The sequence below is a fragment of the Rhineura floridana genome, chromosome 4 (assembly GCF_030035675.1).
Source record: "Rhineura floridana isolate rRhiFlo1 chromosome 4, rRhiFlo1.hap2, whole genome shotgun sequence".
NCBI lineage: Eukaryota > Metazoa > Chordata > Lepidosauria > Squamata > Rhineuridae > Rhineura > Rhineura floridana.
Window position 1 is genome coordinate 27,923,577 of NC_084483.1, and position 9,123 is coordinate 27,932,699.

Sequence of the window (9,123 nt, forward strand, 5' to 3'; positions counted from 1 at the left end):
AAACCAGAGTCTGGCCTCAGCTCATAACAGCTCAGAAATTTCAGGATTGGAGAGTTTGTTTTCCACCCACCCCCATTTCTGAAATTATTTCCCATCACTAATCTGAAGGCAATTTTTTTTTTTGACAGAAAGATGCTGGAAACCATTTTGTTTCTTTAAGACTCCTCCAATGGAAACATTATACGTACTTTTTTTAAAATAATGATACATTCCTTCTAATATATACTAGGGCATGAGAGATCACCCTATGGCCTCACACACCATGAGGTGGCCACAAGGAATAAGCTGAAGCTGAACCCTGACAAAACCAAGGTACTGTTTGTGGGAGACAAGGGAAGGTTGGGGGATGTTGACCTGGTGCTCAATGGGGTACAATTGCCCCTGAAAGACCAGGTCTGCAGTCTGGGGGTCATTCTTGACTCCCAGCTGTCCATGGAGGCTCAGGTTTCGGCTGTGAGCCAGGCGGCGCTGTATCAACTCCATCTGAAACGGAGGCTGCGCCCCTATCTTCCCAATCATCGGCTCCCATCGGTGGCACATGCCCTGGTCTCCTCTCGCCTAGACTACTGTAATGTGCTCTACGTGTGGTTACCCTTGAAAACGGTCCGGAAGCTGCAACTGGTACAGAATGCGGCGGCTTGCCTGATTAAAGGCAGCTGCCAGCAAGACCACATCACTCCAGTGCTAAAGGAGTTGCACTGGTTACTGGTTGTTTTCCGGGCCCAATTCAAGGTGTTGGTTCTGACCTTTAAAACCCTACAAGGTTTTGGCCCAGTCTATCTGAAGGAGCGCCTCCAGCATCAGCAGCGATGCTGCTCAACAAGATCAGCCTCAAAAGGCCTTCTCTCTATCCCACCAGTTAAAGCAGCTAGACTGGTGAGGACTAGGGAGAGGGCTTTTTCAATTGTGGCCCCCACTTTGTGGAATTCCCTCCCAAATGATCTCCGCCATGCCCCCTCTATGATGAGCTTCTGCCGGGCCTTGAAGACCTGGCTGTTCAGGCAGGCTTTTGGGTTGGGTTAGGTTTTATTATTATTATGAAATTTTTAATATTTTAATGTATTTGTATGTTTTTATTTTGTACGTCGCCCAGAGTAGCTGGACAACCAGCCAGATGGGCAACTAATAAATTCAATAAATAAATAAATAAATAAATAAATTCTATCTTTCTGTGTTAATACTACACTTGAGTCCTTCAGGAGGACAAACCTTTGTTGAAGTTATGAAATGACAATGACAAAAATGTTGTGTATGGCTGGACACTGTGGAGCTTCCTTGCAACAGCTTTATAATCAAACCTTCATTATCACAAACCAATTTAGAGGAGAAATGATCCCCAGGCCTCTTGTGGTTAGAGCATTCAAATTGCTTTTTTTTTCAGATCATCACTTTTCTCCCTTCCTCCTTAAATTTCCTTCATTGTAAGCCAGAACCATATCCCGTTTTGCTGAGCATTACTTAGTACATTATCCTTTGCCCTCTGTGCATACATTAGCAATGTCCTTAAAGATACAGCAATGGGCTCAAGTCTTTTGTCCTTGTAATGAAGACAAGAACTCATTTCCAAGCATCCCCAATAAGATTATCTTAAATAATAGCAATCTAATTAGTTCAGACAGTTTGAAGTCTCACTTAGACTCCCAGGTGGTATCCTTCATCACTGAAAGATTCCCCTCCTCCCAGTATCTACAGTGCTTGTTAGAAGTCCAGGCATGATTTAAGAGACATAGTGCCACTTGTAGAAAATATATGGTTATTTGGTCCATTGAAATGCAGGGGGGGGGAGCAGGGGAACACACTGCTCACATATCTCCCATACATGTTGAGCAAACTTTTTTTCACAATATGACATAGACAGACCTCTATTGTTTCCATATATGACAGTCCACCTTCCAATCACCTGACATCATAATGACATCAGATGATTGGCTGGTGGGTTGTCCATGGACCAAACAGGTTTTCCCTCCCCTGGTTTAACACATGAAAATTCTAAATGCATTCTAGAGAAGATTGAGGATTTCATTTGGTTCACATTTTTCAACTGAGCCAATCTGATTCACGCTTCCCAGATGAGTAATACATGGATCGGAATACAGTTATCTTTTGTTTTTTGCACTTCTCTGAATTTTGCAGTAAAGTGCTTAACTCACAAAACATACAAAATATGTACAAAACTGCATTTTTTAGATTTAAATGCATAATAAAATATGTATTTTAAGATAACGTGTGCAAAATGCATATCTTAAAGTAAATGGATACAAAAAGGCACATTTTGTGGGGAAATATGTTAAAATGTGGATTTTTGTGTTATTTTATTTTTTAAAAAATCACAGAATGATGCAGAAACAAGATGGAACAGACTTATGAATGAACACATGTGAAACTGACCATGGTCCAGAAACAGACTGATCCACTAACCCCAAATGATATCAGTATTTACAATATGGGGGAGCTCTGTTATGCAACTGCAGAGGTAACTAGCAGATGTCCTTAGATAAAACTTGATCACATGGTGACTTTACATCAGAAGGTACATTTTTTGCTTCTATACACTAGCTGCTAGCTGATACATGAGAAAACAGATGTAATATACCAATGATCCAGTACCTTTCTTCCTTCTTCTCAGATATTTGGGACCCAAGTACAGTGTGACCAGTTCTCCCACAATTAGATCTCCCTTCTACAGTCTCATATTGGGAGTGTTAACTGTGCACTCCAGTCCAAGGTTTGCAATTATCAGTTGAGCAGTATGGAATTGGTCAAAGCCAAATACAGCATGCATCACATTTTTGGATGGAATCCCCATTAAATATCTGACGTTGGAACGGTTCAGATGAACACAAGAAGCCTCTCTCATACAAACACATTTCAGCCTAATAAAGGTGTAACAAGATCAGTGTTCCCATATCACCCCATAATCTTTAGGAAAAGTTTTAGTTGTGATGTCATCACATCACATCAGAGGTCAAGCACCTGCTTTGCATGCCGACAGTGCCAGGTTCACCTCCAAGTAGGGATTAGAAAATCCCGTTTGAAACCCTGAAGGGCAGATGCCAGTCAGTGTAGTGTAGACCAGTGGGTCCCAAACTTTTTTTCCCCCACAGACCACTTGAACATTGCTGAGGGTCTTGATAGACCGCTTCATTATTTTTTCCTGCCTGCTGTAGCAATTGCAACACACTGTGCTAGATGCTGTAAAATTGTTAATTGCATTTTCGCAGACATGCTGTGGACCACCTGAACGAAGCTTGAGGACCACCAGTGGTCCACGGACCACAGTTTGGGAACCCCGGGTGTAGGCAACATTGAGCTAGATGGACCAATGTTCTGACTTCATATAAGCAGCGTCCTGTCTTCCTATGTTTGGAACATCATTGGCTGCTGCCACTGATGGAATAGCCAGGTAAGTCTTCTTAGAAGTTACAGGGATGAAATAGGGGAAACTCAGCTCCGGATCACTGGTTTACTCAGCAATTCCACACTGAGCATTACAACTAATTCTGCCCTAAGTATGGCACCTTGTTTTCTTTTTCTTTTTAAAACACATTCTACAGGGTTTAATTGCTCCTGTTATAGCAAACTCTCTGCCCAGCCTTTTTATCTCTCGGCTTCATACAGCAATATGGGCTTCCTGTAGTGATGATCCATAATGGCTTAAGCAAGTATCTACCCCAGTTAATAGCCTTCAGGCTTTCTTCCCTGGCTGCCACCAATATCTCCTTTAGTTCCCACTGTTCACTTCTTTTTAAAAGCTGTTTTCTGAATTTTTTTTTTAAAAATAACTTCTTTAATGCTTTAAATATTTACAAATTGCTGTTCTTGCCACCAGCACCCAAACTTTATGTTCTCAGATATTTTTGCATCCTCCCCGTCAAGCTGGTATGGTTCCCCAAAAGCATTAGCTCATACACTGCACATGCATTCTTAAAACAACATTTCCCAACATTTAAGCAGTATTTTCTGATTTGATTGAATTTAATCTGGTTTTTTTTTTTAAAGGTTTGTTCTTGAACAAAAACTTCAAACCTGTAAACTTCCTGTAGCCACACTTAGGACAAAAAAGGCCAATTCTTAAAATTATTCTTTAGCCTAGGAATGGTGCAAAAGTGGATTTGGGATTTGTGCGTAAGGGAAGAAAAGAACTACACATTTATAAGAAACACAAGGTTGTGGCCAAAACTGACAGCCCTATGTCGAGTTTGCTCCCTTCTTCTCAGTAATGTATAGGAAAATGTAACCCTGGTTATGATGTCATCACATCATGCCTTTCTGTGACCCGTCTCCATATCATTGGCTGCTGGCGCTGGGATCAGGAAACCACACCAGGGTCACTAACGTGGCATGTTCGGGCACCGCTGTGCCCACCAGTACCACCTATAGTGCCCACAAAAGGTCTCAGAAAATATTTCCTCAAAAATCCACAGTGTCCAACGAGCTATATGTTCTTCCTGCTTAGTCCCCCAACCCTATGGAGCAAAGTTTTAGGAGTGCACAGGGGTCTGCAGGGGGGAAAGGAGAAGGAGAAGCCCCATTTCATAAGCAAGCACCCATTTATGCTATGTTGAATCTCATCCACATAGTATCTACCTTTTTCCTCCATTCCGATTGTAGGCAATGCTTGACTTAGGGTGTAAGTCTGATGACAGGGCCTGTGTCTTTTTTTGGTAAAACATATGGATTGTGTAATCCACCCTGGGGTCTGATTGTATGAAGGATGGGTTAGGGAAAAAACTAATCAATAAATAAAACCCTTTGTTTTGAGAGCATATACAAAGGCAAGGAGACATTGTTCAGCAGTTAAGTAGCCCATTGGCTAATCCAATTGCTAACTGGAGACTTAAATAAAAATATGTGCCACTTTTCTCTTTTGTACCTTCCAAATCTCTCTGATTTGCAGCACTTGTTGCAAAGCATTGTGAGACTCTTTTGTTTCAAAGAAAAGGCCAACAAATGTTTATAGTCTGACAGTACTTATTTCTAATCATTAGAAGAAATATAATTCTGGAACTTCCTCCCTGAAGCAGTTGTGGGAATCCTATTAGGCTGAAAACTAAGCTAGATAACTCAATGAACAGTATTGTATCCTTCAGCAACAGTCTTCCATTATCAGCATCAGGAAGCTATTTTGGGATATTTCCCCCTCGGAATCATCCTAGATGGCTATAACTGGAGATGAGATATCAAAGAAGTGAGATCAGAGCGGCCATTTTAGCCCCGCAGAACAAGGAACACAGACTAAGTGTCATGATACTTTCTTGGAGCAACTATTGCCCCCACACATGCCAGAGTGAACACATGAAGGCAATACATTGGGTTAAGGATCATAGCCTTATTAATCTTTGTAAAGATCTATAACAAGCATCAACTTAGCAGGACTAACTTCACTCCTTAGTGTAGGCCTTCTACAAATGTGCGGAGGTTCCTTGGAGAAGTTCCTGCTGCCTACCTTAGATGGATCCACGGTCAGAGGCAGTATGCATCTGGATACCAGTTGCTAGAAAACTGCAGGAGAGAAGAGCGCTCTTGTGCTCAGATCCTATTCATGGGCTTCCCATGGGCATCTGGTTGGCCACTATGAGAACAGAAAGCTAGACTAGATGGGCCATTGATCTGATCCAACCGGGCTCTTCTTATGTTCTTATGGATTATCTGTGACATTCATCTTAAAGGTGTTGTAAGGAGGCTGCAACTTCTGCTTCTTTCCATCTTAGCTGGAAAAGAAGTTGTCAGGTCCTAAGGGCAGTTACCTTCCCATAAACCCTAGAGCAGTGACGGGTAGGTTGGATAATGTGCCCTTTGCCATTTGCGATGTCTCAGAGCGCTCATCAGAGCAGCCTAGCTGAACTTCCCTCCCTGCCTACACCCCACCTGCTACAAGAGATGCCAACTAAATGCTTGGTTCCCTTCACCTCACTTGCCAACCAAGAAGGTTGTACAGGCTCATTTAAAAGATCATTTGAAAACAGGTAGCACTCCATCTTTCTGTTACCAAGGTATGGAGTATATTTATTTATTTATATCCCACCTTTTAGAAAATTTCTCATTTCCCCTTGTGGTGAACATAAGCTCCTGTGCCAACTAATAGCACCTTCTACACATCATGGGTAGCTCAGCACCTGACCCTATTGACTTCCCAAACCCTTCCCAGCATTTTTGATAAGAGAATAAGGATGTTGGGTGCTCTGGATTTATAAGACCTCCAGATCCTCCTACACCTGGTTGCATGTAGCCCATAGGTGTTCTTTCCCAGATGCACCAGTTGTATCTGAGGAGGAGGGTTATCAGCTGCCATACAGTGGGAAGAAGTTGGTTCCAATGCATTCCTCACTTCCTGGATCACTCAGTGTTGTTGGTCTGTCTGCTGATATTCAGTGGTTCAAGGTATTTTCTCACCTGAGCTCCCTGCAATGGCCACAGATGGTGATTTAAATGGGGGCTGCCAAACGGACAACACCTACCAAGAGAAACCAATATTAACTTGGGAACCACTGAACTATATGTGTTGCACCATGCTAACCACGGTTGCCCATGGTCAGTATCTAAATTGGGCAACGTGTCACCTGGCTGGTGCTTGCTGATCCCTGCACTCTAACATCAAGAAATGAACATAACGTTTGAATGCAGCAGGTTTCCATTTGGCTATACACAAGATTCCCTGACCATTGAAGCCTGGCTGTCATAGGGGGTCAGAAGATGGCTTCACACCACAAGCAGTCACTCCTCATTCCGTATGGGTGTGTGGGGTGTGTAGAGAATCCTCCTATTTTCCTGGACCAGTGTGCAGGTGTATGTGAGGCACAAAAAAGTGGGCTGCCTGCACCCCTGAACCTGTTTGCAGGTTATCAACACTCCCCCGCCTTTTGTCCTCCCATTCTCTGTCACCTTCTTGACGTTCGTGTATGTAAAATTTAGCCAACCCGTTAGGCTGCTCCTGTGCTGTTCTCTTGAGGGAAGGCCTCAGCGTGGGCCTGATGCTCCTCTTCAGTAGCACAGCTACTCCTCAATGTGAAAGAGGCTGAGGAGGAGGCTGCTCTGTATGCTCAATGCCACAAAGGAGACCAGGCTCCCTTTTAAAGGCAAGTTGATCCTTGGTCATGCTGAAGAATTGCTACGCTGCCTCCCTTCCCCTGCATTCATCCCAGGGGAGAAGGCTGGGGGCAGATCCACCCCCACTGAGTGCCGGGTGAGCAGTATGAAAGTAGTGTTGCGGTACAAATTGTTCTATTGAACAGAGTTGCCTGCACGTTCAGAATATAAGAATAAAGGACTGGCTGAAGTATACAGCCAGGCAGTTAAAGAATGTATGAAACTAATGTAACTAATTCCCATGTAGTTGAGTAATTGGACCACATTTTCCCCAGGCTAGTGACACTCGCTTCAGATATCCAGACATCTTTGCCTATAGCATATTCCTCTGCTACAGGCACCTCTGTCATAGTGTTTATATTGCTCGTTCTATATGCATATCATACTGTTTTATAAGGCACAACGGCCATAGGCTAATATGCAAGGAGTATAAGGGACGAGGTACCTACATAAGTGCATTGCATCTCAGAATCAGATAACCTATAGGACCCCTCCAGCATTATTGCTCTATTACTATGTGACTTACGAGGGTCAAATCTTTTAAAGCAGGAACTAGGAATAGAGGCCAAACATGGAAATGTTTGCACCCAAGTAATAAAGGCGGGCAAAGCAGTGAGCAATTCTTAATCAACAATTGTTTCCACATTTTGGTGGGAAATATTTGGCCAGTCCTCTGTTATATGACATGGTACAAGAAGTTCCTGATAATGAGCCCCCCTGCAGCTCAGAGGATACCAAAACTGAAATTGGGGAACAAATAATGAGGAACAATGCAATCAACTTCTCATGACTTTGTAAGATAGTGCCAGAAGAAGGCAGATTTAACTCAGTGCAGTTTACTGTTGAATAATTAGTCTGGGACCAAGGAACTGGCGTTCAGGACATTGCATGAAAGGAATGCTCATTTATTGCAGTAAAGAGTAAAAGAGTTTGGCTCATTTGGGGTCTGTTTAAAGACATAAGAACAGGCAACAACTAAAGGCTTTTAGAAGCATTATTACATGTGACAGGGATAAAACAAGATACTCATGTTCCCACTGGGGAGGGGGGAGAGAAAGTTGATTCAGTTTGCATTTAAAGGCAAAGCTAACTAATTTGTACTTTCCGAAACAACATCCAAAACAAAATGAAGCCATCTTTCAAAATGTGTGCATCTCCAAATTTTGCAGCCAAGTTCTCCAGCAAAGTAATGCATACATAAATTTACATACTAGGGCAATGTGGGTATTAAAAAGCATATATGAGTAAAAATAACATACAGAAATGCATGATATTTGAGAAAATAAAAATATTAGGGAAAATAAACTTTTCAAGAATGTATATATTAGGCAAACTTGCATACAAAAATGTGAATATTTGGAGAAATTTACATTAACATGCAAATGAATGTTCATGAGGACTTTTTTTGTACAAAAATCACAAATCAAGGTGGAAATGTGGGAAACTGATCTTAAGATTGGAAAATGAAAAACTGTTTGAAACTGAAATTGAGAGATTCACCCATCTTACTAATGTCTTGATGTCTACACTTCTTTATGCAGAATTTCTGGGAGTCCCTGAAAAACCAACTTTCTTGTAAAAGAAGATGAGGTGGGAAAATCAGTGAACAAGAAATGCTCTCTGTGGACATTCTGCTCACACAGAAGCAGGAAGTAGGGCCAGACTAAGTATACCCTTCCCCTGGCATCTGCATATAGAACACAGATGTCTGAAGGGAAGAGCTTTTTGGGGTATACAGGCTTCCATGTGATATGGAACACCAATGCAAGACTCCCTGGTTTATTAAACCATAGTTTGCTGGGATGTCTGAATTGGGAAAGTATGGTTTGAGTGCTCCCTACATGAGAGAGAGCAATTAGATAAGGGTCATCCAGTGAGCTCCAAAGGTGTGTGGGGATTTTAATCCAGATCTAGTTCAGCATACTGTCTGGCTTCCCTCACTGATCTCATATGTGGAGTCAATGTCCAGGGGTTTTTATGCAAACATCCTATTGGTAAATATACTGACTATAAAAGAATGGGAACCAAAAAAAATAA

General features: G+C 42.1%; 1 long non-coding RNA gene across 1 annotated transcript; it reads left to right on the forward strand.

The window, feature by feature from the left end:
* Positions 1-231: 231 nt before the first annotated feature.
* On the forward strand, positions 232-3,304 carry LOC133384294 (uncharacterized). The gene is made up of 3 exons (XR_009762488.1): positions 232-312; positions 2,334-2,473; positions 3,222-3,304. It is a non-coding gene; the product is annotated as an uncharacterized LOC133384294 (long non-coding RNA).
* Positions 3,305-9,123: the final 5,819 nt, after the last annotated feature.